Source organism: Pogona vitticeps, chromosome 6 (assembly GCF_051106095.1).
Source record: "Pogona vitticeps strain Pit_001003342236 chromosome 6, PviZW2.1, whole genome shotgun sequence".
Classification (NCBI taxonomy): domain Eukaryota; kingdom Metazoa; phylum Chordata; class Lepidosauria; order Squamata; family Agamidae; genus Pogona; species Pogona vitticeps.
Window position 1 is genome coordinate 58,215,861 of NC_135788.1, and position 27,750 is coordinate 58,243,610.

General features: G+C 38.9%; 1 protein-coding gene and 1 long non-coding RNA gene across 5 annotated transcripts in view; one reads left to right on the forward strand and one right to left on the reverse strand.

The window, feature by feature from the left end:
- The window catches only part of CNTNAP2 (contactin associated protein 2), a 2,051,986-nt gene that overhangs the window by 1,191,745 nt on the left and 832,491 nt on the right, over nt 1–27,750 (reverse strand). The gene's annotated exons all lie outside the window — the stretch shown is intronic.
- On the forward strand, nt 3,765–9,805 carry LOC144583531 (uncharacterized). Of its 2 annotated transcripts, none has more exons than XR_013537355.1 (2): nt 3,765–4,583; nt 8,903–9,805. It is a non-coding gene; the product is annotated as an uncharacterized LOC144583531 (long non-coding RNA). The 2 variants fall into 2 exon arrangements; XR_013537354.1 differs by lacking the exon at nt 3,765–4,583 and adding an exon at nt 7,439–7,520.

Consider the following 27,750-nt stretch of genomic DNA (forward strand, 5'->3'; position numbering starts at 1 on the left):
TTATTAAGGGAAGACAAATGGATAATTTAACCAGATGAGTTTTGAACATTATATATGACATAGAAAAATGATTCATTATTGACTATTAAAAACCCATGGTCTAATGGGAAAAAACTGCTTTACAATGATCGGTTCCCTGCTTTGGGAACCAATTTTTGACTTTATGACTATCAAAACAGCTGAACGTTGGGTTTCCAAAATGGCCACCCACTGTGCAAAATGGCTCCCTGCTGTTTTTACGACTAATTTTTCGCTATACAGGGAGCAGAATGTGGCCGCCCTATGGAGGATCTTTGCTGGACGAGCAGGTATTTTGCCCATTGGAACGCATTCAATGGTTTTCAATGCATTTCAGTGGGCTTTTTTATTTCACTTCATAATGATTTCCCTCTACAGCGATTTCACTGGAATGGATTAACATCTTCAAGCGAGGAACCACTGTATAAGGCCCCAAAAAAAGGAGGTTTAGGTATTCCTAATGTAAAACATTATTATATAGCAAATCAATTAAGATTTATTGGAGAGATTATATACAATAAAAATAAATTAATTTGGTGGGATATGGAATCCTCAGAAATAAATGCAAATGTTGAAAATATGTTTAATGTAGTAAAAAGAATTACAATAAATCAGATGAAAAACCCCTTTTAAAGAAATCTGTTAAATACATAACCTTCGCTGTGGGAAACATTGCACTACGGAACACCAAAAGGCATTGGAACGCATTAAACAGCGTTTAATGCGTTCCAGTGCCATAGAATACTCACCGTAGTGCGATGTTTCCCAGGGGCCGGCAGCCATTTTCATGCCCCCCCCTCGCACAACGAGGGCGCCAAAATGGCTGCCATCAGCTGTCCGGTGGGTCCAAAATGGCTGCTGGAACAGCCGAAAGGGGCCGGGGCGCAGCATTTTCGCGCCCTTGGTAAGCAAGGGGAGCGCGCGAAAACGCTGCCGGAAGCCCCGAAATGGTTGCGTGCAGCCATTTCGGGGCTTCCGCAGCGTTTTCGCGCGCTCCCCTTGCTTACCAAGGGCGTGAAAATGCTGCGCCCCGGCCCCTTTCGGCTGTTCCGGCGGCCATTTTGGACCCGCCGGACAGCTGATCGGCGGGTCCCAAAGCGAAGGTCAGTAAGCGAGCAGCTTACCGACCTTCGCTCTGTGAATCACAGCCTATACGGGCATCGTTTTGCGATCGCATTTGCGATCGCAAAAACGGCCTCGTGGAGCGAATTCATCGCTCTACGAGGCGCCCGTTGTGCGAGGCACCACTGTATATGGAATAGATATAGAGAGAAGCTATGTCCCTCGACTTCGCCATTAAAATTATTGACTGGAATAGGAAATTTTCCTATAAAACTAAAGGGTTTAATAGATTTTTTTAAAGAATAAAAATGTTGCAAGATTGAAGGATTGGATGAGTAAAATGAAATTGAATGATCAGATTATGGTCAAACTTCAACCTAATAAACTATCATGGTATAATTATATTCAGTTAGACAGTTGGACAAATGAATGGTTGAAAATTAATGGTAAATGTAGAGAATGTGCGAACTATTTCTATCATTACATGAAGATGTGCAAAAAGATGCTTTGATGAAAGGAGTAGTAAGTAGAATATATAATATAATTTTGGAACAACAGGAAAAAGGGATAGGAACAGAAGATTTGAAATTAATTTGGGAAAATAATTTAAATACAGCAGTTAAAATAGAGGATTAGATAAAAATGTGGAGGATGAGAGTTTTAAGGTTAACGTCAGTAAGAATAAAGGAAAAACTTTAAAAAATCTGTTTAAGGCGGTATATGACTCCTGTGAAATTGAATATAATACATTCAGATTACTCTAAAGCTTGTTGGAGTTGTGATGAAAAAAGTGGCATGTATTATCATATGTGGTGGGATTGTAAATTGATTGAGAAATTTTGGAAACTGATTTTTAAGGAAATATGTGATAGATTTGGTAAAGATATTGAATTTAATTCTAAAATTGCTTTGTTGTCAATTTTTCATAAGATAGATTTTGATTATTGTTCGAAGGAATTTATTTCTAACTTTATGACAAGTGCTAAAATATTAATAGCTAGTTTGGAAAGATAAAATGATATTAAATTAGAAGATTTGTATGGTGAAGACATTGCATTAAATGATAAATTGACTACTGAACTCAAGATGAAAAGAGGTGAAATAAGTTCAAATATTTTTATGCTATTTGGGGTAGATTGGTTGAATTTGTATTAGTGGAAATTTGTAATAAAAATATTGTTCAGTGGGGTCCCGTGGGTATGGGGTGCATGGTAGAATTTAGTGTACAGTAAGCACACTAATACATTATTTGTATTTTTGTATTTTTGTGTTTGTTTTTGTTCTAAAATGATAAAAACCATTTATATATAAAAAGGAAATAAACTGAACTTTGCAGCTCAGGGAAAGATATTGATGATGAATATAGTATCACTGGAGAAATGGCTTCTCTAATGCTATTAAAAGCAAAAGATTTATATGAAGCAGTAAAAAATATGTTAAAGTGATTTTCTTTGTCCATTGTCAATTTCCTTGGTATAGTTACTGCTGGTGCCCCAGTGATGGACTTGTAAAATTATTAGAAGATGATACAATTGCAGCCCCAAACACATGTTTGATGAAGTATCATTGCATAGTACATCAAGAAAAGTTATTTGTAAAAGCTTTAAAAATGAATAACGTCATACAAATCATGATCAAGACTGTGAATTTTGTAAGAGCCAAGGGATTCAAACATCACTAATTCCATGAAATCCTGAAAAGTGTTGATGCTGCCTATAGTGACATCATTTACCTTTTGGAAGTATGATGGCTAAGTCAAGGCCAAATGTTGGAAAGATTTTTATTTGGGACATGTTATCAAGTCGTTTATGGTATGAAAAACAAAAGTTGTGCCAGAACTTCACAGTGAAAATTGGCTTACAAATTTAGCATTTTAGTGGATTTAACTGCTCATTTAAATGAGTTAAACATGTGTCCTCAAGGTGAAAACCAACTTGTCACTACTATTTTTCAAACCATAACAGTGTTCTGAATGAAACAGAAATTATGGCATGCTCAAATTAAGGCAAACAATTTTATGCCTTTGACACATCGGCTAAACACGGTCCTGTGAACAGGGAAATATATGCAGCCTTGTTTCTCAAAGTGATACAATAATTTGAAAACAGATTTCAAAATTTCCGAGAAAATAATCGGTATTTTGGTATATTTGCTACTCCATTTTCAGTCGACATAAATATGTTGCCTGCCAATTTTCAAATGAAAAGCATAGAGCTGCAAGCTGACATTCAACTTAAAGAAAAATTTGATCATGTCTCTTTACCAGACTTTCATAGGTCCTGTCTTCCCAGAGACAAATACCCCTTGCTTCATGATCATGCCTTATTCATGTCATTGCTTTTTTGCAGCACCTACATTTGTGAGCAACTATTTTCAAGAGTGAAGCACCCTAAGAGTAAAATGAGCACATTGAGAACTCACTGAGAATTGCAGCTACTTCCATCGAACCAGATACTGATGCACTAGTTTCTCAAGTACAGTTTCAAATATCCCAGTAGTTTTGTGTTGCCCTCTTTCCTTTTACTTTTATAATAAAAATATTTTAAAAATCAATGAAGTTTTATTACTTATTAGTGATTGAAAACGTGAGACCTGCTCAATGATTTTAAAAGACTCTCCAAATGGGGAGGACTTTTTTGCTTATCTGTGGTGGCAGATATCATGAAAATTATGCACGGATCTTTTTTATTTTTTTTTTATTTTTTGCTCATCAGCTTTCAGTATTTAATATGTGGCCCAAGATAATTCTTCTTCTTCCAATGTGGCCCAGAGAAGCCAAAAGATTGGGGACCTCTGGATTAATCTATGTTCTTGTATATAGTCTGATTGGCTACAAAGCAATAAAGTATTTGTATTTGTATAAAAGATTTTAAAGAACATTTCCTGAGGCTAGCATTTTCATTTCACAAAACAGTATACACAGTTGTCTTGGTCCAATGTAACCAAACCCCAAGCTACAAAGGAGCAATCAATGTCCCATAACCATTAGGGAGTGTCCTTATCAAATTCAGTAGATTTGATTTACTTCTACAGACACTTGCCCTGCATTGTTTGACACTTAATATCCATCCAGGATTCCAATTAGCTCGGGGCTGTCAAATAATCCTCATTAAAGTTAGACTTTTAATCAAATACTTAGATACAATTACCACTGAGACACTGTTAATTAAGTTTCTGGTGTTGAGGACATGTGTGGCACTTCACTCTTTAGCACTTGCAGATCAAATTTTCTTTATGCAAACTATAAGACCTTTAGAATGTTTATGTTAGAGACAACCATTTTTTATTAATTGTATATTTATACCACCCATGTTAGGCAAAGCTGCACATTTATAATGTCAATAGTCACCCAGTCTGTAACAAAAAAGATGATGAACAAAATACTGAAAATGTTATTTTAAAAATTGATTTGAGTATGAAGTTGCATTTTTTTTTACAGGATGGTTGATCCTACACCCTTGTTCATACAAGCATTTGCTTTTAAGGGTCAATGTAACTATTTGGTAAGTACAGTTTTGTCTCTTTTCTGTCTCTTTCTCCCTGCCTCCTTCTATGAAATAGACCATAGAAAATGATTTTTAAAAATATATAATCAGAAACTTCTATAATTATCCTAGCAACCTGAATATCATAGAAAAAAACTTTATCCAATTCAATTAAAAAAACACCTCTGGTTTATGAATGTGGGATATTGTGCTTCTGTTCCCATGATTCAAAAATCCAGGAAATGGCCCAATATTGCTGCACAATATTGTGCCCACATTGCTCACAGGAAAAAGGATGCCGCGCTTAACATAGCAAAGGGCAGCATGAATGTTGACAACACCAATGGCAGGAGTCACCCTCTTCTGCTCACTACTATTCATGAAGTGACACCACACCAGGGGAAATCCCTGAAGCTGACTCCTTTTTTCATCAGTTAACGACTTCTCACTCAAATGCAAAACAATTATCAGGGCTGCTTTTCAACAAGTATGAATGGTCGTGAGCATCTTGAATGGTCAAGATGTAGACCATCTTGACTGCTGCCATTGGTGTTGTCAACATTCAGGCTGCCCTTTGCTATGTAAAACTTGGTATCCTTCTTCCTGCTGGCAATGCAGGCACAATATTGTGCAGAAGTATTTGGTTGTTTGGGCCATTTACTGACTTTTTGAAATGTCTATAGAAGCACAATATCCCATATTCATAAACCAGAGGGTTTTTTTTTCAAGAATTACATTTCCTGGTTTTTTAAAATGAGAGTTTAAATATACACATGCTACCCACAAATCCAATCAGAAATTTCCCTCATATAAAATTACCCAGTGGTAGAGGATTCCAGAAGATGATCATATGATCTGTACAGTGGTACCTCACAAGGCTATTACCCCCTCAAAACGATGAATCTGCATGACAACGAGGTTTTGCAACCGCCATTTTGCTTTGCAAAACAGTGATTCCTATGGAGGAATTTCGGTGGACAATGATTTGGTCCGTGCTTCGCGGACCGTTGTTTCGCAAGACGACGATCTTTATAGCTGATCGTCGGCTTCGCAAAATGGCTTCCCTAGGGGCGATCTTCGTTGGACGGGTGTTTTGGGGCCCGTTTTTTGCAAGACAGCGATTTAAAACAGCTGATTGGCACTTTGTAAAGCAACTTCCCTATGGGCGAACTTTGCTGGACGACAACAATTTTTCACCATTGGAACACATTAAATGGGTTTCAGTGCATTCCAATGGGAAAACACTTTTTGTTAGGTGATGATTTTGCTAAACAGCGATTTTCACAGAATGAATTATTGTCATCATGCGGGCACCACTGTACTATGGTTACTGGGAGAAGATAGAAGCAAAAACTGCTTGGATGTAGTCTTTGTGCCAAAATATTTTGAAGGGCTGTTTTGGACTTAAAGGTGTGAGGAGATACAATACATACAATGAACATATATCCTCATTAAAATTGGGTTAAAATTATCTTGCCACACCCTCTCTGTCCTGCCCCATAGTATACTCACTAACTACAGGCAATGAAGCAACATAGGAGAAGGCTAGAGAGGATTTGGAGGTGAACTCCAATGGAATCCAAACTAATAACTGCACAAATTGCATCTAACATCTATGTATCAGTGGAGAAGGCTGCTTATACTTCCCAGATAAGCAAGGCTCAAAACCAGCAAGCAGAGTTATTCTGCATTGCTCACAATTTGTCTGGGGCTGTTCAAGATCTCCTAATATCATCTCCTGCACCCCATTTGTGGTATTTTTAATGAACAAAGTAGAGGCCATCTACCACATTTCTGCAGTAGATCAGTCTGAGATGTCCATATTGCCTAGGCTTGTCTGGTTGTTCTAAATCAATTTCAGCCTGAGGTTGAGAAGCTTGACTGCTGTAGGGCCATTTCAACCCCTTTAGATTCTTGCCTGGTCTGACTTTTAAAAGATGCCAGGCCATTAACAATAGAAAGGACCACTTCAATCATCTCCCTTCAGGAGGGCCAAGGCCCTCACACCTTTAAGGAGACCTTATTAAGCCAATCCAGAAGAAATCGAATTTGAAAGCAGATGATTGCAACAACTATACACTTTTTGCCAATGTCCCTTTATTGAGCAAGCTAGCGGACAGAATTGTGGCTTAATCAACTTCAAGTACTTTTGGATGAATCCAATGCCCTTGACCCATTCCAGTGTGAGTTTGGGCCATATCATTACACTGAGACAGCACTGGTTGTCCTGTAAGATGACCTTTTGAGGGAGATTGATGGGCAAAGTGTCCCTGCTGCATCTCCTCAGTCTCTCAGTGCTGACAGATACCATCGACCATGGTAATCTCCTGCAGAGGCTCTCAGAGTTGGGAATCAGTGGCCTGGCTCTGGCCTGCCTCTGAAACTTCCTTGAGGACCAGCCACAGAGAATGCAATTAGGGGAGATGGTCTCTACCCCTTGGAATCTCAATTGTGGATTGATTATCTCCCCCTTACTATTTAACATATATATGAGGCTACCCTCATATAGATATGGGGGAAGTAATCCAGAGAGTTGGAGTTTTATGTTACTACCATGTTTCCCAAAAAATAAGACAGGTCTTATATTAATTTTTGCTCCAAAAACGTATTAGGGCTTATTTTCAGGGGATTTATTTTACAGTCATGTCATTTTCTTCTGGTTGCTGCACAATGCTGCACAATGGTGGAGGGTGGGGTTTCACTTAACTGGGGCTTATTTTTTGGGTAGGGCTTATATTACAGGCATCCTGAAAAATCATACTAGGTCTTATTTTCAGGTTAGGCCTTATTTTCAGGGAAACAGGGTAACATGTGAATGATACCCAACTCTATCTCTCCTTCCATCCTTCTGCAATGAATGCTGCCCCATCCTAGGAGCACTGCCTGGCTGCTGTACTGGAATGGATGGGGGCCACCAGACTGAGGCTGAATCTGGACAAGATGGAGGTCGTTTGGGTAGGCACCCCTGCTGTCTACAGATTGGGTGCTCCCCTCTCTTTTGTAGGGACTACTCTAGTAAGGCTAAGATTTGCAGCTTGGGTGTCTTTCTGGACCCAGTACTGTCAATGGACATCCAGATAGTGTCTGTGGTCCAATCTGCCTATTTCCTCCTCAGACAGATTGCTCAGCTGTACCCCTACCTTGACACTAGGTCCCTCATCATGCTGATCCATTAATTGGTAGTTTCAAGAATATATTGCTACAATGAACTCTTTGTAGCACTGCCCATGAGACTGATAAGGAAAACTTCAACAGGTCCATAATATGGTGTCCAGGCTACTGAGTGGAGTTAACAAATACCAACATATCTCCACAATTTTGTCCACTTTATACTAATTACTGGTCCATATTCATGTCAGCTTCAAGGTGCTGGTGTTAACCTATAAAGCCCTAAATGGTTTGAGACCTTGGCAGAATGCCTACTTCCAACCACATCTCCCCATCCTGCCCACACATCCCAGGCAGGACGGCTGAGGATGCTATCACCGAGAGAGGCCTGAAAGGCAGAAACAAGGAACTGAGCCACCACCCTGGCTATGGGAACAAATCTGCCTGGCCCCTTTGCTGGCGATTTTCATAAACTCATTAAAAACCCTGCTGTTCTGACAGGTTTTTCAAAATATTCTTTCTGTGGAGACTAGCCCTAACCTGATTCTAACTGCTGTCTACTTTTAAATATCCTAATATATTTTGAAATGTATTGTCTCTTTTGTGCTTATTTTAAAATTTTAAATACATTGTGTTATGTTAGGATTATTATGATTATGATTGTTATTGTTATTGTTATTGTTATTGTTAGTTATGAACTGCCCAAAGTGGCCTTTGGCCAGGTCAGTGGTATAAAAATCAAGTAGAGAGAGAGAGAGAGAGAGAGAAGAAAGAGAGAGAGAGAGAGACAAAAACAAAAAAGAGATAACATAACATAATGTAACATAGCATAACATAGAGAGCCCACATGAATGGCAGGCCTTCACCCTAGCCAGATGTAATGTACTTCCATCCAATGTTTTATATAGCAGATTTAATCCACAGCCTCTGGAAACACAGCTTTGCCCTTGTAACTCCGGTTCCATAGAGTCCCTGGAGCACATGCTTCTCTACTGTGCCATGATGCACAATGACATTTGCTCTTCAAACCTGGAATCAATCCTTGTTAATTTTACTGGACAGGCAGAGGAGGCAATCTTGTACAATATTCTGCTCGGTGTGAATAAAACCTTAAACAGACAGACGGCCAAATGTATTACTTTATTAGATCAGTAGCATAGAACTCAGTTTTCAACAAATCCACCTGTCTAATCTTATTGGATACAACTAATTATTCCTTTCTGTATAAGTTACAGATCATGGACATTGCCTAGGTGTTACATTATGTTATGTCATAGAATCATAAAATCACAGAGTTGGAAGGGACCACAGGGGCCATCGAGTCCAACCCCTTGCCATGCAGGAACTCCATCAAGCACTCCATCAAAGCACTCCATCCAGCTTCTGCTTAAAAATCTCCAAAGAAGAAGACTCCACCACACTCTGAGGCAGCATATTCCACTGCCGACCAGCTCTGACTGTCAGGAAGTTCTTTCTGAGATTCAGGTGGAATCTCTTTTCCTGTAGTTTGAAACCATTGCTCCTTGTCCTAGTGTCTGGAGCTGTGGAAAACAAACTTGCCTCTTCCATGACATGACATCCCTTCAAATATTTAAACATGGCTATTATGTCCCCTCTTAACCTTCTTTTTGTAACGCTAAACATTCCCAGCTCCCTAAGTCGCTCCTCATAGGACATAGCTTTCAGACCTTTGACCATTTTGGTTGTCCTCCTCTGGACACGTTCCAGGTTCTCAACATCCTTCTTGAATTGAGGTGCCCAGAACTGCACACAATACTCCAGGTGAGGTCTGACCAAAGCAGAATAGAGTGTTACTATCACTTCCCTTGATCTAGACACTATACTCCTGTTGATGCAACCAAGAATCACATTGGCTTTCTTGGCAGCTGCATCACACTGCTGACTCATGTTCGGTCTGTGGTCTACCAAGGCTCCTAGATCCCTTTCACAGGTACTGTTGTCTAGCCAGGTATCTTCCATCCTATATCTGTGCAGTTCATTTTTTTCTGCCTAGGTGTAGGACCTTACATTTCGCCCTGTTGAAATTCATTTTGCTAGTTTTGGCCTAGGACTCTAATCTGTCAAGGTCATTTTGAATTTTAATCCTGTCCTCTGATTAGCAACCCCTCCCAATTTGGTATCATCTGCAAATGTAATTAACATACTCTATTCCTTCATCCAAGTCATTGATAAAGATGTTGAATAGCACAGGGTCCAGAACAGAGCACTGAAACACCCCACTAGCTACCTCTCTCCAGGATGAAGAGAAGCCATTGGTGAGCACCCTTTGGGTTCGGTCAGTCAACCAATTACAAATCCCCCAAACAGTTGCACTGTCTAGCCCACATTTATGTTATGTTACTGTGTTTCTCTGAAAATAAGACAGGATATTATATTAATTTTTTCTCCAAAAATGCATTAGGGCTTATTTTAATATAATAATAATGATAATATAATTTATTGTCATTGTAAGTATATACACAGTATACTCATACAACGAAATTCACAGACACCCAGGAATTTCAGGAGATGTTTTATTTTTTTTCCCATGTATAACCATCTACATTTATTCAAATACCATCATGTCATCTGCCTGCTGCACAAAGGCGGAGGGCACAGATTCACCTAACTGGGGCTTATTTTGAAGGTAGGACTTATATTACAAGCATCCTGAAAAATCATACTAGGTCTTATTTTCAGGTTAGGTCTTATTTTCGGACAAACAGGGTATGTTATGTTATGTTAAATAAATAAACACATGCTAATGTGGACAGCTATGTTCCAAGTTCCAAATTCCAATTCCATTTTTTTAATTAGGCAGGCTAAGAAAGAAAATTTATATTGGACCAAAAGTTATATGGACATGTTGTGTGTATGCTTTCCAAAAGATGTCCCTTTGTTTTTTGAAATATTTTGAATTGTTTGTAGTTAGCAAAGATGTGACTGAAAACCAGCATCAAAATCATCCATAGTATTTGAAAGATTTTCCAATTTTGAACCAATAAGTTGTTCCATATCCATTTCTAACTGTTGCTTCCTGTCCCACATATAGATTTCTAAGTAGATAGATAAGGTAATCAGGCACTCCCATTTCTTTAAGGACTTGCCATAGTTTGTTGTGGTCCACACAGCCAAAGGCTTTTGCGTAGTCAATGAAGCAGAAGTATATGTTCTGGAACTCTCTGGCTTTCTCCATAATCCAGCAATTTGGTCTCTAGTTCCTCTGCCCCTTCAAAATCCAGTTTGTACTTCTGGGAGTTCTTGTACCACATATTGCTGAAGCCTACCTTGTGGGATTTTGAGCATAACCTTGCTAGCGTGTGAAATGAATGCAATTGTACGGTAGTTGGAGCAATCTTTGGCACTGCCTTTCTTTGGGATTGGGATGTAGACTGATCTTTTCCAGTCCTCTGGCCACTGCTGAGTTTTCCAAACTTGCTAGCATATTGAGTGTAGCACCTTAACAGTGTCATCTTTTAAGGTTTTAAACAGTTCAACTGGAATGCCATCACCTCCACTGACCTCGTTGTTACCCTTGCTTTCTAAGGCCCACTTGACTTCACTCTCCAGGATGCCTGGCTCAAGGTCAGCAACCACACTATCTGGGTTGTCCGGGACGTCCAGATGTTTCTGGTATAATTCCTCTGTGTATTCTTGCCACCTCTTATCTTGTTTAGGAGAGCTGTTTATGGTAGTTCGGTCTGGTTGTTTGCTGAAATAATAGAAATGGGCTGGTACTGTTTAAAGCATCCATCCATCCACCCTCTATTAATAGAAACATGTATGCAGGCATACATAAATGTCCTGTGTTCTAAAGTGGAGCAGGGGACACCTTGTCCCAACCACTGTGGGATGAGGTTCCCTATTCTCCTCAGGCCATAAGCTGGCCTGATTTATTTATTTAAACCTGCATTGCAAGGAACAGTCTGAGTGTATGTCAAAATGGTCCTGTCTTAAGTACTTAACAGTTGTGGCCATTATGATATGCTAGGCATTTTCTCTCTTCTGGTTTAATTCTATTGATAAGACGTTGTTTGACAAGGTTATAGTATTTCCATTTGCTAAAAGCTATTTTCTTTGCCCCCGGCACAGTGGACATTGTGAGTGATTTAGCCCTATTAAAGACCCACTTGATATCAGCAATATTCTTCTGGTTTTCCTGTCAGCAGAGAGGAAAAAAATGCTGATGTGGTCCTAGCTAATGTAATTTTTTCTTTCTGAAATGGAGAGAGACTTAGCCTTTGACTTTTTCCTCCTTTATAGGTCTTGCTTGTTCATTGTTAACTAAATTTCACCAACCCTTGCTGTCCGCTCCCCAGTTAAAAATGCTGAGCTTGTAATATGATCAACTTATCAAACAACAACAAGAAAAACCCTTAAGTCACTGGCTACTCTCTGGCCCAATCTCATTTAAACATCCCACACTCCTCCTATTATGAGAAGGTATTTTCTTGTTAATAGCTCTTGCCACCTCCTCACATTTTTCCTTAGAGCACAATGAATTCTGCACCAATTTAAAAATAATGTTTCCAAGTAATGGATATAGAATGCATGGTTTTACTTTAATCAAATATTTCTTTCTTAGGGAGTATACCAAGTCCTTCCCCCAACATCATTGTGGTATAATGGTAATGTGATCTGACTGGGACCTGGAAAGTGTTGGAGAATATGCATGGAGTGGTACATGGACAGTGTTAAAGTTCAGCCATTTGAAGACTTGGGAGTGATTACTTGAGCACAGTTCCCCTTTTGTAAATGAATCACATCCACATTTCTTTCTAAGGAAAAGAATGTCTGTGTCTATTAGAAAAATACACCTGGGACAGGAAAAGTATAGAAGTCCTAGTTTGAGCTAATTAAGTTAGAGGAGTCATGACTGCCACTTTCATCTCCACAAATGAAAGGCAAGATGTCTCCTCCTTGGAGGGACAAGAGATAGGTGAGGGAGGGAAGGAGCTGTCATCAGCAACCCTAAAAATAGCAGTCTATGGTTAAATGAAGGTCAGCATAAGTCAGAGCAGGCAAAAGATAAGAAAACCTAAGGAGGTTTTATCTCTTTCCCCTTCCTCATATAAAGACATGCATCTTCTATACTGTAAGTAGAGTCACATCTAGCTCCTTCCAATAGGAAGATCCAGGTGAGCTGCAAAACTGAATGTGTAATTACATTACCCCATTGCCACTTCCACGTTGAACTACCTTAACAGATTTGTCATGAAGATATAGTGGAAAGGGTCAAAGCAGTATATACTGCCTTGAGCTACTGGAGGAAAGGCAGAGGATGGATGTAACTGATGAATAAACACTTTGTCTCCCCAGCCTGGAATAAAGAGTCAAGACACAGGTTGTTGGGTTAAAAGTTGGACCACAGCTTTATTAACTATGTAAACTAAATCCCCCATCTACAAGGGGGCCTAATGCAGTGCAATAGTATCTCCAAATCTGGTGTAGCTTTTACATCCAGACCATTCTAGAGCAAGGCGAGTTCCTATTTCTGAATCGTGCTGTCATCTGTACAGCATGTATTCAGGTGCCCAGTGATAGGGTTACCCCCCCAATGCCCCAGTCCACTGAGCCTCATGACCCTAGGTGAACAGCTGCCCAAGAGGTCCCCCCATGGAAAACCACCTCTTATCAGCAGCCCTATTGGCTCCACTTGACAGGGAGATGGAATATTTTGCACCATGTGACTTCCATGAACTCACCCTGACCTTTTCCTAATTGATCCGTCTTAGATTGGCGGAGATGGAACAAGACCCTGTATTCAGAGACCGATACGTCATCCATCCATCCATTTTTGAAATGTCTACTTTTGAGGCCCTTACCAGCTCACTAATTCTAAACGCCCCCCAAAATGCACAAATCACCACTGCTTTAAATAACTGGACCTCATATTGGTCTGTGCAAATAACATCCCAAATCTGATGAAACCCAAATTTTTGGGACATAGGGGTATGCCTATCTTCTTGCATGCCTCTTTCTTTGCTCCAACTCTCGATCATTTTTCTGACCCTATAATCACTCGCTGGGTCAGGACAAACATATGCTTTGGCGTAAAATGCCAAAGCAGACATCCTCCCTTGAATGGTGCGGGGAGCTTTACAATGCAAATGGACTCCATGCTGCTGTAAATGGTCCACTGCTATAGGCCATGGCCTACTCAGGCCTTCTTTCCTGCAAAAACTGAAAGATTCCTCACAGGCAGCTGCATAGCTGCACCTAGTACTGGAAGCAATTGATAAACTGATTGCCCTGTTGGCTTCACTCCTCCAGTGCTCCATATCTCTTGTGGCAGTATCTCTGGACAAGCCTGAGCTTCTAGGGCCAACGCCTTGAACCGATCGATCTGTTGATGGGACAGGGTGTCAGCCAGCTCATTATTTATGCCGGGCACATGACAAGCCTGGAACACAATTTCAAACAGCGCAGTGGAAAAGCTCTCACCAATCTCATACCCCTCTGGGATTTTGAAGTGAGGATAGTCACCACATGGACCACAGCCATATTATCATACCAAAATGTGACAGCCGAATTGGCCCAGATATGAAAGCAACCAGTCAGCCAAAATCATCAATTTAATTGAACTGGGGCCTTTTTGCAATAGCAGATGGGCCTGCTGCCTGCCTCTTGGGACCACTGCCCCCCTTTTTGCCACTTGATCCTGGGCATCCTCATGGCCGAACCATGCCACCACCACCCCAAATCCAGCACTGATGCCGGAATCTGCATGGTTTACAGTTGTAAAATCCCTTGGCATTAAATTCCCAAAGGACCAGGTGGAATTGAACAACCTGGCCCACGAGAGTATTGTAATTATTGGCTCTCTGAATCAAATGCCCACTATCAAAATGGTTGCCTAGGTTGGGGTGAGACGGGGTCATTAGCTGCAACCACAACCTGTGGTAATGCACATCCCAATGCATCTCGGGGTGTATTGCCACTCTCATATGGAGCCCTTCATCATAGATCAGCCAACCATGCCCTAGTAAATCTACACACACTCTGTATATCAAATCTATATACTGTATTAAGGCAAAAGCCCTTGAAGGGTACGCTTTCACCATGGTCCCAGGATATATCAAGAAACCCGGAAGCCAATTTGCCCAGCATCTCTCTGGTTTGGATAAGATCATCATTTTTATTGCTGATATTCTTCCCATAAATGTGAGTTGTAGTTTGCTCCAATCCTCCAGATTTTTCTGAATTTCTTTCTGTATTGCTAAGTAGTTCTCTTTCATTAAATTGCTTGGTTTTTTGGTAATAATCACCCTTAAATATTTAAATTTTTTCACCAGCTCAAAATTGGAGTTCCATGCTAATTTTTCAACATCTTCCTTCTTTATGTTTTTTGTCATAAATTTTTTTTATAGTTTACTTTAAATCCGGCCACCTGTCCAAAATCTTCTTTAACTTCCAATAACCCTTCAAGATTTTCCAAAGGATTTTCTAGTATTATCATTAAGTCGTCCGTATACACTTGTAGCTTAAATTCTTCTCCTCTAATCTTGAGTCCTTTGATTGCTTCGTTGTCCCTGATGTGCTTGTTTTTTTTTTAAAAAAAAATTATTGAATTTTTTAACATACAGAAAACCACAAGATACCAAAAAAGAAAAAGAAAACCAAAACGAAGAGACGAAAAGAAAAGAAAAAAAAGACCATATAGCAAAGAGAAAAAAAAAAACTAAAGTAACCCCTCTATCTGAAGTGCCCCCCCCTTGGAGTCAAGGATTCCAGCCTCATTAGTCCTCTATTCTCACTATATCTGTTTACAGCATATACTAATAAATTTCTACATGTATCCTAAATTTCACCCTAAACTTCAGTCTTCTTCTGGGCCCAGAGATATATTAGTCCCCAGCTTTGTTTTACATAATCTCTTGGCTGTTCCCGCAATGCTTCTGATAGAGTGTCCAACTCTGCCATGTCCCATAGTTTCTTTAACAGCTCTTCCATCGTCGGAACCTCTTCTGTTTTCCATTTCTGGGCCCAGAGTAATCTAGCTGCTGTGAGTATATACATAAGACAATGCTTCAATTTATTGTCATTTACACCTGAAATGACATTCAGTAATGCCATTTCAGGTTTCAGCTCTAATCTCTGCTGTATAATTTCTTTTACTAAGTCCCATACCTGTGTCCAATAGATTTTGACCTTTTCACATGTCCACCACATATGGTAGCAAGTTCCAACCTTTTTCCTGCATTTCCAACATATGTTACTGTTACCCTCTGACATTTTTGCTAATCTTATGGGTGTATAGTGCCATCGGTAAAACATTTTGAGTACATTTTCTCTTAAATTTGCTGGTTTCAAAATCTTATTGCTTTCTTTCCACATCATTGTCCAGTTATCAAGATCTACATTATACCCAAAAAATTTTGCCCATTTTATCATTGTTTCTTTCACCCTTTCATCTTCTAGTTCATATTCTAATAGATAGGTATACATTTTCTTAATTATTGCTTCATCCGTATATAACCACAGTCTGTCTACCTGAACTTTGCCCTTAAAAAAACCCACAGCCCTGTCTTTTTTATATCTTGATTCTAATTTTGCCATTGACCACCAGTCCACCGCTATGCCCATTTTTTCAAGCTCTTGTTTGTCATGAATTTGATTATGAAAAGTGTAAAAGTAGAATAGAGATGGATTTTGTTTCATAACTGCAACGAAACAACTAGAAGCTGACTAATGTCCAGGTGTTAATTAGGAAGGAAAAAATTGTACAAGGTCAGTTCTTATTCCAGCAGAAGGAAAAAAAAGTAAAGAAGAACAAGTTGACCCTTATCTTATCAAAACTCCAACGGACAAGGACACAATGGCTTAATTTAAGAAAGATGGGCGAAGGAGAAGGACGGAGAAGAGAGATGGGGGAAGAGTTTGCTTTCACGACAGCCAGAGACGACACACGGAGAGAAATGCGTCTGGCAGAACTTTAATCAGAAGACTGTGTAAGAATGTTAGTTTAAGATATAGCTAGACTGTTTATTATTTTCATTTTATAGAGGAAATGACTGGTGGCTAAGGCTGGGGGTTATTTTGGAAATAATTTGGAAATACTGAATGACGTTAAAATGAGCTTGTTAAAATGATATCTTTTGTAATAAAATATAAAAAGACAAATTGTCTGTAAGCTGTCTCCTTGTTTAGACCAAGCTACTGTATTAAATTGGATATTTTGGAACTAGGATTGTTTTGATCTGGCCACATTACGCTACCAAATTACGGTCCTAGATTAATGAAAGGAAGATTAGATCTTCCAGAGCTCCTAGACATTGTTTATTTAAAATCGGGACAGACTTGGGCGAAAGGGTGAGAAGTCGCCTAGAGCAAAGTTACAGGACCCGGTTTTGCTGGAGATAGGGACGGATCATTCCTGGATCCCTCTCTGTCCCGTGTAAGGGCCGTTCTAAGGAACACTTTTATCCCTTATCTCCAACTCATTTGTTAGCAGATTTTCATATGTGGTTAACCTTCCTTTCTGGTTCAAGGTTTTAAATGAAAATGCTTCTATTGGTGCTATCCATATTGGGATTTTTTTTCATAAGTTTGTGCTTGAAATTTCTGCCATATCATCCCTAAAGCCTTCCTGATAATATGCTCTTCAAACTGAGAGTGTTCTTTGAATTTCCCATACCATACATATGCATGCCATCCCATTTTTAAGTCGTGTCCTTCTAATTTCAACAGCCTTTGATTTTCTAAAGTTATCCATTCCTTAATCCAAGTCATTGCACATGCCTTGTAATATAGCAACCAGTTCGGCACACCCACTCCCCCTCTTTCTTTCAGTTCTTGCAGCAATTTAGGTTTTATTCTTGGTTTCTTATATTTCCAAAGAAAATTTGCTGTTAGTCTGTCCAGGTCCTTGAAATACTTAAAATTCAATATTATTGGGAGGTTTGAGAATAAAAATAAAAGTTTAGGTAGGATCATCATTTTTTATCGTTGAAACTCTTCCCATAAATGAGATTTGTAATTTGTTCCATTCCTCCAGATTTTTCTGAATTTCTTTCTGCATTGCCAAGTAGTTTTCCTTCATGAAACTGCTTGGTTTTCTAGTGATGATCACCCCTAGATATTTAATTTTTTTTACTGCCTCAAATTTAGAATTCTGTGCTAATTTCTCCACATCTTCTTGTTTTATGTTTTTTGTCATAAATTTTGTTTTTTGATAGTTTATTATGAGACCTGCCACCTTTCCAAACTCTCCAATAACTTCCATCAGTACTTCAAGATTTTCCATAGGATTCTCTAATATTATCACTAAATCGTCCGCGTATGCTTGCAACTTAAATTCTTCTCCCTCAATTTTAAGTCCTTTAATGGCTTCATTATTTCTAATCTGCCTGTTGAGTATTTCCAATATTAAGATGAATAGTAGGGGAGATAATGGACAGCCTTGCCTTGTTCCTTGTTCAATCTGTATATTTCCAGTTAAGTTAGCATTCACTTTTATCTTGGCTGTTTGTTTAGTGTATAATACCTTAATCATTTTCAGATATGATCCTTGTATATCCATTCTCTCCAGTAGTGAGAACATAAATTCCCAGTTGACATTATCAAAGGCTTTTTCCGCATCCAGGAAGATTAGCATCATCTGTTTTCCTGGGTGTAGTTCATAATATTCCAATATATCTATTATAGTCCTTATATTTGAGGATAGCTTCCTTTTAGATAAAAAGCCTGTTTGATCTTTGTGTATTCTCGTTTCGAGTATCCCCTTTAGTCTTGTGGCTAAAATAGTTGTGAAGATCTTGTAGTCAACATTTAATAGGGAGATTGGCCTATAATTCTTGACTAATCTTTTATCCGTGCCTTCTTTATGTATTAGGGAGATATGTGCTTCTTTCCAAGAGTCTGGAATTTCCCCTTTGGTCTGTATATCTTCAATTAATTTCTTGAAGTGTGGGATTAAGGTTTCTTCAAATGTCTTATAGTATTCTGCTGGAAGCCCATCCGGGCCAGGCGATTTACCATTTTTTTGTTTCTTCCATGCTTCGCTAATCTCTTCTGTTGTGATTGGTTCATTCATTTTTTCCAACTGTTGGGGATTCAGTTTCCATTCTGGAGTATTATTCCAATAATTTGCAATCCTCTGTTCTTCTCCTCCTCTTTTCTTGTATAGTTCATTGAAGAATCCACAGATCTCCTCTTCGATTTCTTTTTCTTTGTATATTTCTTTCCCTTGTTTGTTAAGCAATGTTGTTATCATCGTTTTCTCTCTTTCTCTTTTTATTCTGTATGCTAGCCATCTTCCCGGTTTGTTTGCGTTTTCAAAAAAAATTTGCCTTGTGAATTTGATTTTCTTCTCCATCTCTTCCTATTCTAATAAGTTAATTTTGTGTTGTAGGATATTTATTTTATTGAGTAGTTCCTTCTTTGTAGGTGCCTTCTTAAGCTTTGCTTCCTCATTTTTTAGAGATGTTATTAAGGTTTGGTGTTTATTTTTTTCCCTTTTTCTTCTGATATTGAATTCTATTGCATATCCTCGGAAATACGCTTTGGCTGTATCCCATATTGTTGTCATCCTTATATCCTGAGGTTTATTCATTTGAAAAAAGATGTTCATTTCATTTTTAATTTTTTTAATGAAAGTTTCTTCTCTCAGCAGTTGGATATTAAGTCTCCACAAGCTATTTCTTATTCTCTGACCTAAGGTCATCAGTATTGGGTTGTGATCTGCATATGTATTTGGTAGAATTTCAATGTCCTCTGCTTGGTATGTAGCCTCTGCTGATATCCAGCAGTTGTCTATTCTTGACCATGATTTATGTCTATTGGAGTAGAATGTGTAGTCTCTTCTATTCAGGTTTCTTAATCTCCATAGATCAATTAGGTTTAATTCCTCTGCCATCTCAAGAAACACCTTAGGTATCATATTCCTTGATTTTTTCCTCCCGTGTTGTGTTTATTTGGATGTGTCTTTTTCTTTGTCAATTATTGCGTTGAAATCTCCCATGATACATATTTTTTGTTCTGGACTTTGTACTAGTTGGTTTTTCAGTTGAGAGTAGAATTTGCCTTGAGCTTCATTTGGTGCATATATATTTACCAAGAGATTTTTTTCTCCTTCCTTAGAGATTTCTACCATTAATAGTCTTCCATCCTCGGCGGCAAATACTAATTCTGGCTCGAATTTTTTTTTAATGTACAATGCAACTCCATTTTTCTTCTGTTTACTTGATGCTGTGAAGACTTTGCCTAATTTTAAATTTTCTAACAGTTTTTAATCTTTTTCTACAATGTGAGTCTCCCGAATAAAAATAATATCTGCCTTTGCTTTAAGCAGTTTAGTAAATATTTTCCTTCTTTTTTGGGGTGAATTAAGTCCTTTAACATTCACCGAGAGAAACTTAAGTTTGTTTAGACATCTTGCTGATCATTACTACCTTTTATTCCTTTCTGTTTCTTTCCTTTGGTTTTTCTTCTTGGAGATGATTCCCTTTGGCTTCCAGCCCCTCTTGTTTCTTGTTCCTCCTCTTGTTCCTCTTCCCCTTCTGACTCTCCACTTGAAAATTGTAAATCTTTTTCTGACAGTTTCAGTTCCTGTCTCATTTCTCTCATAAAGTTTCTGGCTTTCATTTTACTATTGATATTGAATCTCTTGGATTGGAAGTTCAGAAGCAACCCTTCTGGGATTCTCCATTGGAATGGTATCTTCCTGTCCAGTAATATCTTAGTCAAAAACGTATACTCTTGTCTCTTCTTTCTCACCGTCCAGGGTACCTGTTTGAGTATATTAATTTTTACTCCTTTTATTGTTAGATCTTTTATCTTGTTCACTTTAAGAAGCTTCTCTTTTACTGTTCTTCTTAGGAATTTTATGTGGACCTCTTTTGGTAAATTGTTACGTCTGGTGTAGGCATTGCTGACTCTAAAGATTCTCTCCACAGCTTGTCTAAATTTCTGTCACTCTATCCCTGTTTGTTCTGATAATTCTTCGGATATTAATGTCAGTAAGTCTTCTTCTGTTTCTCCCTCGAGTTGGGCCACATTCTGAATTCGTAGGAAATAAGAGGCTTTTTCCATCTCTAGAGTTGCAAGTCGTGCTTGCATCTCATCTCTTTCAACTTTCAGCTCTTGTATATCTTGTTCAATTTTTGTGAATTTGTGTTGTGTTTTTTGGAGAGTTTCACAGAGTGTGTCGATTTTCTTATTAGTGCTTTCTGCACTAGCTTTGGTTTCATTTCTAAATTCCTGCATTTGTTCCGATAGCTGTTTAACGATGTTCATCTGGATATCTTGAAGTGCATTCCTCACCGAGTCTTGCGCTAGTAGTTTTTGCAGATTTGAACTTTGAGTAGGTGACTCTTTAGCTGCAGTACTTCTGGTGTTCATTTTGAAATTTAGCTACTTTCCTGTTATTCTGATTTAGTACTTTCCTCCTCCCAAAATAGTTACAATTTACAGTTTATGGTTCCCTCTTCCTCAACAACCAACATGCATAAGTACCAAACTGTTTACAAATTGACCAAGTCTATTTTGACACACAAACAGAGAATGAGGATTTTAACATCTATTCCCAAACTTATCACTAGGTGGCCTCAGTGTCCTGGGTTGCTCTATGGCTCTTCTTTATTGTTCCTTTGTCGATCCACTCCCACCTTTATAGGTTGCCAGAAATTAGCTTCCTCCACAAAGGGGGAGAGAGTGAGCCAGGAAGGAGGAATTAAAGCCCATCTTCATCCCAAATTAGCCGGCAAATGCCAAAAACTAAATATGGGACCTTGAAATTGTAATCCACAAAAGGGGGAACCATATATTCTTGTAGATGTCAACCTATGTTAGTATTCCCATAAAAAAAAATCTAGAGAGAATGTTCTGTCATGAGTCTCAAAGTCTGTCCATTAATATCCCCCTCAGACGCAGTCAGGCAGTCAGCTTGTTTAACATAAGAAAAAACAAAGACACCCTCCTCTTCTACCAAGCTGGGTATTGAATGATACCTCAGTCAGCTTCAGGGTTGTTGATTGCCTTCCCCTTGACTTATCGGGGCTAGGTATCAGCTTCTAACAGCCTCTTTTTCTAATTATAAGTCGAAGCAAGTTAAACCGGAACATGGAGGTTTCCCTTAGCTGCATTAACAGCCTGTAAAGCTCTCTTCAACTGCCGCCATTACCTCCCGCCTTATTCTTAGTCCTGCTGGTCCCTTAAGACAGTCTTCCCTTTATTTGTTATTCCAATTCCTTACGACAAAACAGTTAATTGGCGGGCAATTTGTTGCTTCCCACACACATACGGAGGGGGTATAATCCCCCCTCCTCTTGCTGTTAGCTGCTTTGATCTCCTTCACAGTAAATACAGCATTAGGGAAGTGTGCTGAAGTTAAAAAAGAACAAAAAAGAAGGTGGATGTTTTACGTTTATTGCTCCCAAGTCTATTAAATCTTCCACTGAATTCTCTTCTGGGTGTTAGGTTAGATTCTTATCAGTACTCACTTTCACAAAGGAGATTTTGGATGTTCAAGGCTGGAATCTCCAAGTCCTCCCACGGAGCCCCTCAGCTACAAACGCCATAAAAAGATGGCGCCCAGTCGAATCTCTGTCCGAGAGAGAGAATCCCCCGAGGGAAGCAGGATGCCAGCCGCTCCCTCCCCGGGTTTCTCAGCCCCTCATTGACTGCGGGAGGGTCTCTCCTGGCCCCCCACATTCTCTCAGAAATCTCTGAGAGGAGATGATCCGACGGTAACAGCCGGTTACCGGAGAGCTCCAGCACCCTGCTGCTTCATGCTGGTCCAGGCTCCGCCCCCTCCCCTGATGTGCTTGTTAAATATTTCCAATACTAAAATAAATAGTAGGGGGGATAGTGGGCAACCCTGTCTTGTTCCTTGTTCATTCTCTATATTCCCAGTTAGGTTTCCGTTAACTTTTATCTTGACTACTTGCTTAGTAGCAAGTAGCCAAGATAAAAGTTAACGGAAACCTAACTGGTAGTCCCAGAGTGGTCGTCCAGACCAGATGGGCAGGATAATAAACAAACAAACAAACAAACAAACAAACAAACAAACAAACAAACAAACAAACAAACAAACAAACAAACAAACAAATAAATAAATAAATAAATAGTATATATTGCTTTAATTGCTTGTAAATATGTTCCTTGGAAGCCCATTCTCTTTAGTAATGATAGCATAAACTCCCAATTTACATTATCAAAGGCTTTTTCTGCATCAAGGAAGATTAGCATCATTTGCTTTTCAGGATGCATTTCGTAGTATTTCAGTATATCCTTATATTTGATGACAATTTCTTTTTAGATAAGAAGCCTGTTTGGTCTTTGTGTGTAATATTATTTCAAGTGTCTCCTTTAGTCTTGTGGCTAGAATGGTTGTGAAAATCTTATAATCAACATTTAGAAGAGAGATTGGTCTGTAATTCTTAGTTAGTCTTTTATCCGTGCCTTCTTTATGTATTAGCGAGATGTATGCTTCTTTCCAGGAATTAGGAATTTCCCCTTTAGTTTGTATATCTTCAATTAGTTTCTTGAATTGTGGACTTAAGATTTCTTCAAATGTCTTATAGTATTCTGCTGGTAGTCATCTGGACCGGGGGATTTGCCACTTTTTTGTTTGTTCTATGCTTCTCCAATCTCTTCCCTTGTGATTGGTTTGTTCAGTTTCTCCAATTGTTGATGATTCAGCCTCCATTCTGGAATATTGTTCCAATAATTTTTTTGTCTTTCTTCTTCTCCTTCTCTTTTCTTATATAGTTCAGTGAAAAATTCATGAATCTCCTTTTCGATCTCCTTTTGTTTATATACTTCCTTCCCTTGCTTATCAAGTATTGCTGCAATCCTCGCTTTCTCTCTCTCCCTTTTTATTCTATATGCTAACCATCTTCCTGGTTTGTTTGCATTTTCAAAATACTTTTGTCTTGCAAATTTAATTTTCTTCTCCATTTCTTCCTGTTCTAATCAATTAATTTTATGCTGTAAAATATTTATTTTGTTAAGCAGTCCCTTTTTTGTTGGTGCCTTCTTAAGCTCTGCTTCCTCTTTCTTTAAAGATGTTATTAGGGTTTGGTGTTGTTTATTTCTTTCCTTTTTTCTTTGTGCATTAAATTCTATTGCGTACCTTCGGAAGTATGCTTTGGCTGCATCCCATATCATTGTCATTCCTGTGTCTTGAGATTTGTTAGTTTGGAAAAAAAAGTTCATCTCATTTTTTATTTTATTTACAAAGGTCTCTACTCTCAGCAGTTGCATGTTAAGTCTCCAAAATCCGCTCCTTATCCTCTGCCCCAAAGTCACCAATATTGGATTATGGTCTGCATATGCATTTGGTATAATTGCAATATCCTCTGCTTGGTGTATAGCTTCCGCTGATATCCAGCAATTGTCTATTCTTGACCATGATTTATGTCTGTTGGAATAAAATGTGTAGTTTCTTCCGTTCAGGTTCCTGAGTCTCCATAGATCAATTAAGTTTAATTCCTCTGCCATTTCAAGGAACACCTTGGGTATCATATTCCTCGATTTTTCCTCCCATGCCGAGTTTCTTTGGATGTGTCCTTCTCTATCAATTATTGCGTTAAAATCTCCCATAATACATATTTTCTGTTCTGACCTTTGCAGTAGCTGGTTCTTCAGTTGGGAGTAAAATTTTGGCTTGTGCTTCATTTGGTGCATATATGTTGACCTATAGGACTTTTTCTCCTTCCTTAGAAATTTCTACCATTAATAGTCTTCCATCTTCAGTGGTGAACACTAATTCTGGTTCTAGTTCTTTTTTTAATGTACAGGGTCACTTATTTTTTCTTTTGTTTGCTTGAAGCTATAAAGATTTTACCCAATTTAGGATTTTCTAACAGTTTTTTTTAATTTTTTTCTCTAATATGGGTCTCCTGAATAAATATAATGTCCACCTTAGCTTTGAGAAGTTTAGTGAATATTTTCCTTCTTTTGGGGGGTGAGTTGAGTCCTTTAACATTCACTGAGAGAAACTTGATTTGTTTAGACATCTTGCTGGTCTTTACTACCTTTTTTATCTCTTTGTTTCTTTCCCTTTATTTCCCTTCCTGGAAATGATTTCCTTTGACTTCCATCCCCTCTTGCTTCTTGTCCCTCCTCCTCCCCTTCTTCCTCTTCTGATTCTTCACTCAAGAATTTTAGATCCTCTTCTGATACGTTCAGTTCATGCTTCATTTCCCTCATGAAGTTTCTGGCTTTCATTTTACTGTTAAGATTGAACCTCCTGGATTGGAAGTTCAGAAGCAGCCCTTCCGGGATTCTCCATTGAAACGGTATTTTCCTGTCTAGTAATATCTTAGTTAGGAAGGAGTACTCTTGTCTCTTCTTTCTCATAGTCCAAGGCACTTGTTTGAGTATGTTGATTTTGGTTCCTTTTATTGTAAGCTCTTTTTCTCTGTTTACTTTAAGGAGTTTTTCTTTTACTGTTCTCCTTAGAAATTTTATATGAACCTCGTTCGGTAGGTTGTTGCGTCTGGTATACGCGTTGCCCACTCGAAATTTTTTTTCCACAGCTTGAGAAAACTCCTGTTGATCTATCCCTGTTTGCTCAGACAATTCTTTTGGATATTAATGTCAGCAAGTCATCTTCTGTCTCTCCCTCTAATTGGGCCACATTCTGGATTCGTAGGAAATAAGAAGCTTTTTCCATTTCTAATGTTGCAAGACGTGCTTGCATCTCATCTCTTTCTGCTTTCATCTCTTGTATCTCCTTTTCCATCTTCATCAATCTGTGTTCTGTCCTTTGGATTGTTTCACAAAAAGTGTTAATTTTCTTATTAGTGCTTTCTGAACTTGCTTTGGTTTCCTTTCTGAATTCCTGCATCTGTTCTGATAGTTGTTTAACAATGTTGGTTTGGATATCTTGTAATACGATTTTAAAAGGATCCTGATTAATTAGTTTGAGTAGGTTTGCACTTTGGCTGAGGAGTCTTCCTTCTTAGAGGAAGAGCTTCTGGTGTTTATCTTGATGTTTCAGCTACTTCCTTATCACACAAGCTTAATACCTTCCTCCCCCAAGAATATTTATAGTTTATAGTTCCCCTTTTATCAGCATAAACAGATATCTAGTTGCTCACAGATTTACAGGACCTGATTTAACTACAACAGAACACAAGAATTCTAAACATATGTTCCAGAATAGACCACTAGATGTCCTCAGTGTCTTAAACTGGTCTTAAGCTTCTTCTATGTTGCTCCTTTGCCAGTCATAAGCAGTCAAGAGCAGCAGTCCTGAAGATATTCTACTAAGTGTCCTGTGAGTCTTACACAGCTTGCACAGTGATAGGAGTGATCCTATTCTGTAAGGAAAAGATTAAAAAAACACCCCAATCTTTGCCCTAAATTGGCTGGCAGAATGCTCAAGACAAATTCAGGACCTTGAATTGTATTCCATGAAAGGAGAACCGTCTGTTCTTGAAGGCATCGACTGGAGACTTTAAATTGTACTCCCATAAGGGGGAGAGGTGCTAGAAGAGATGATCTGTAGCAAGTCTGTAAATTCTGTCTGTTAAATCCCTTCTCTGATCTGTTGCATGTTCTGGGAGTCTTGCTAGTTTTCCCACACGCTGTCGGCAATTAGTTTACTGGGGGTGAGAGAACAGTGAAACACTCCCCTCCCCTGGGGCAGCTGATAGACCAGATTCAGGACCTTAAATTGTATTCCGTGACAAAAGGGTTATATCTTGCTGCTTCAGCAGTCTCTAGCAGAGCCAGGAGCAGCGTGAGGCACCAGGATTCGGGTCTCCCGGTAACCGGCTGCTGCCGTGGGGTTGAACCCCCCAAATTCTTGTTGGAGGTAAGGGGGAGCTAGGAGAAGTTTCCCCCAAGTTGTTGAGGGGCTAAGAAAGCCAAGGAGGGGTGGCTAGCAACTTTCCCTCCTCGGGAAATCTCTCCCTCAGAGATCCTGCCGGTGCCATCTTTAGATGGCATTTAGCTGCAAGACTTCTCAAGGACTTGGAGATTCTAGCTTCGCATGCTCAGAAACTTCCCTGGAGAAAGTGAGTAACTAACAAAAACTTAAGGCCAGATGTATATTCAGTGAGAGACTTTATTGACTGGAAATAATAAAGCACGGGACATCCAACTTTCTTTTCTTTTTAAAAAACAAAACCAAAACCTCAGCATACCTTCGTGCTGCTACCCTTGCTGAACAGGAAGGAAGCAAGCAGCTATAAGTGGAGGGGTTTTTTATTTCCCCTGCATGCCTAGAGGAGCTAACAAACCACCTGCCCACCACCTACTTGGTAATTAAGAAACTGGAATAACAAAGAAAAGGAAGATTGCCCAGAGCTATTAGCAAGAACTAAAGGGTGACGGGGAGGGGAGCTGGCTGTACAATACCATGTAAGAAGAGCTTCATATGCTAGATAAGAAGGACTTTCACTTTCTACTCTTAGGTTGTTGGGGCTTTTTTAAAAAAGTTCCAATATGTCTAGGGAGATTGCACATCTTCTCCTAATAATTTATGCTTCTCTATATTTTCCCTTTTCGTTTTGGTTCTTTTTTATTAATTTAGGTTTTTACATGCTACCAGAAGTAAGGTAGAACCCAATAGGGGGTGCAGCAACCAATCCAATTGCTTACTATATATATTTTTAAATTGATTGACAATAACCCTCAGGCTGATAACCCTCAGGCTGACCCCAAGGGTTCTTAGCACCTTCACAAATGCTTATTATGCTTTCCTTTTTTTCTTTTTTGCAATAATAATGCAAATTATTTGTTTAATTAAATTATTTTGGTCTCTCCTTTTCTAATTTTCCCCTTTCTTTTTTTATAATATCATCAAATGCTAAGAGAAGAGTTTGATATCCTCAAGAGTTTGAATTAATTTCCTGGCATCCCCTCTGAACTCCCTCCCCACTTTATCTGTCTGTCTGTCTGTCTGTCTGTCTGTCTGTCTGTCTGTCTGTCTGTCTGTCTGTCTATTTTTGAAAATTAATAAGGCAATACCAAACACAATTACAAAACCAATAATCAAAGAAATGTAAAGGGGGACAACCAGGGGCTGTGCTGATGCATGACTCAAAAATCTGAGACTTCTTGCTCAACTGCATGCAGGGGAAGTGAAACTGCATCCTCCAGAGCAGCACAGCTTCCCTCTTGC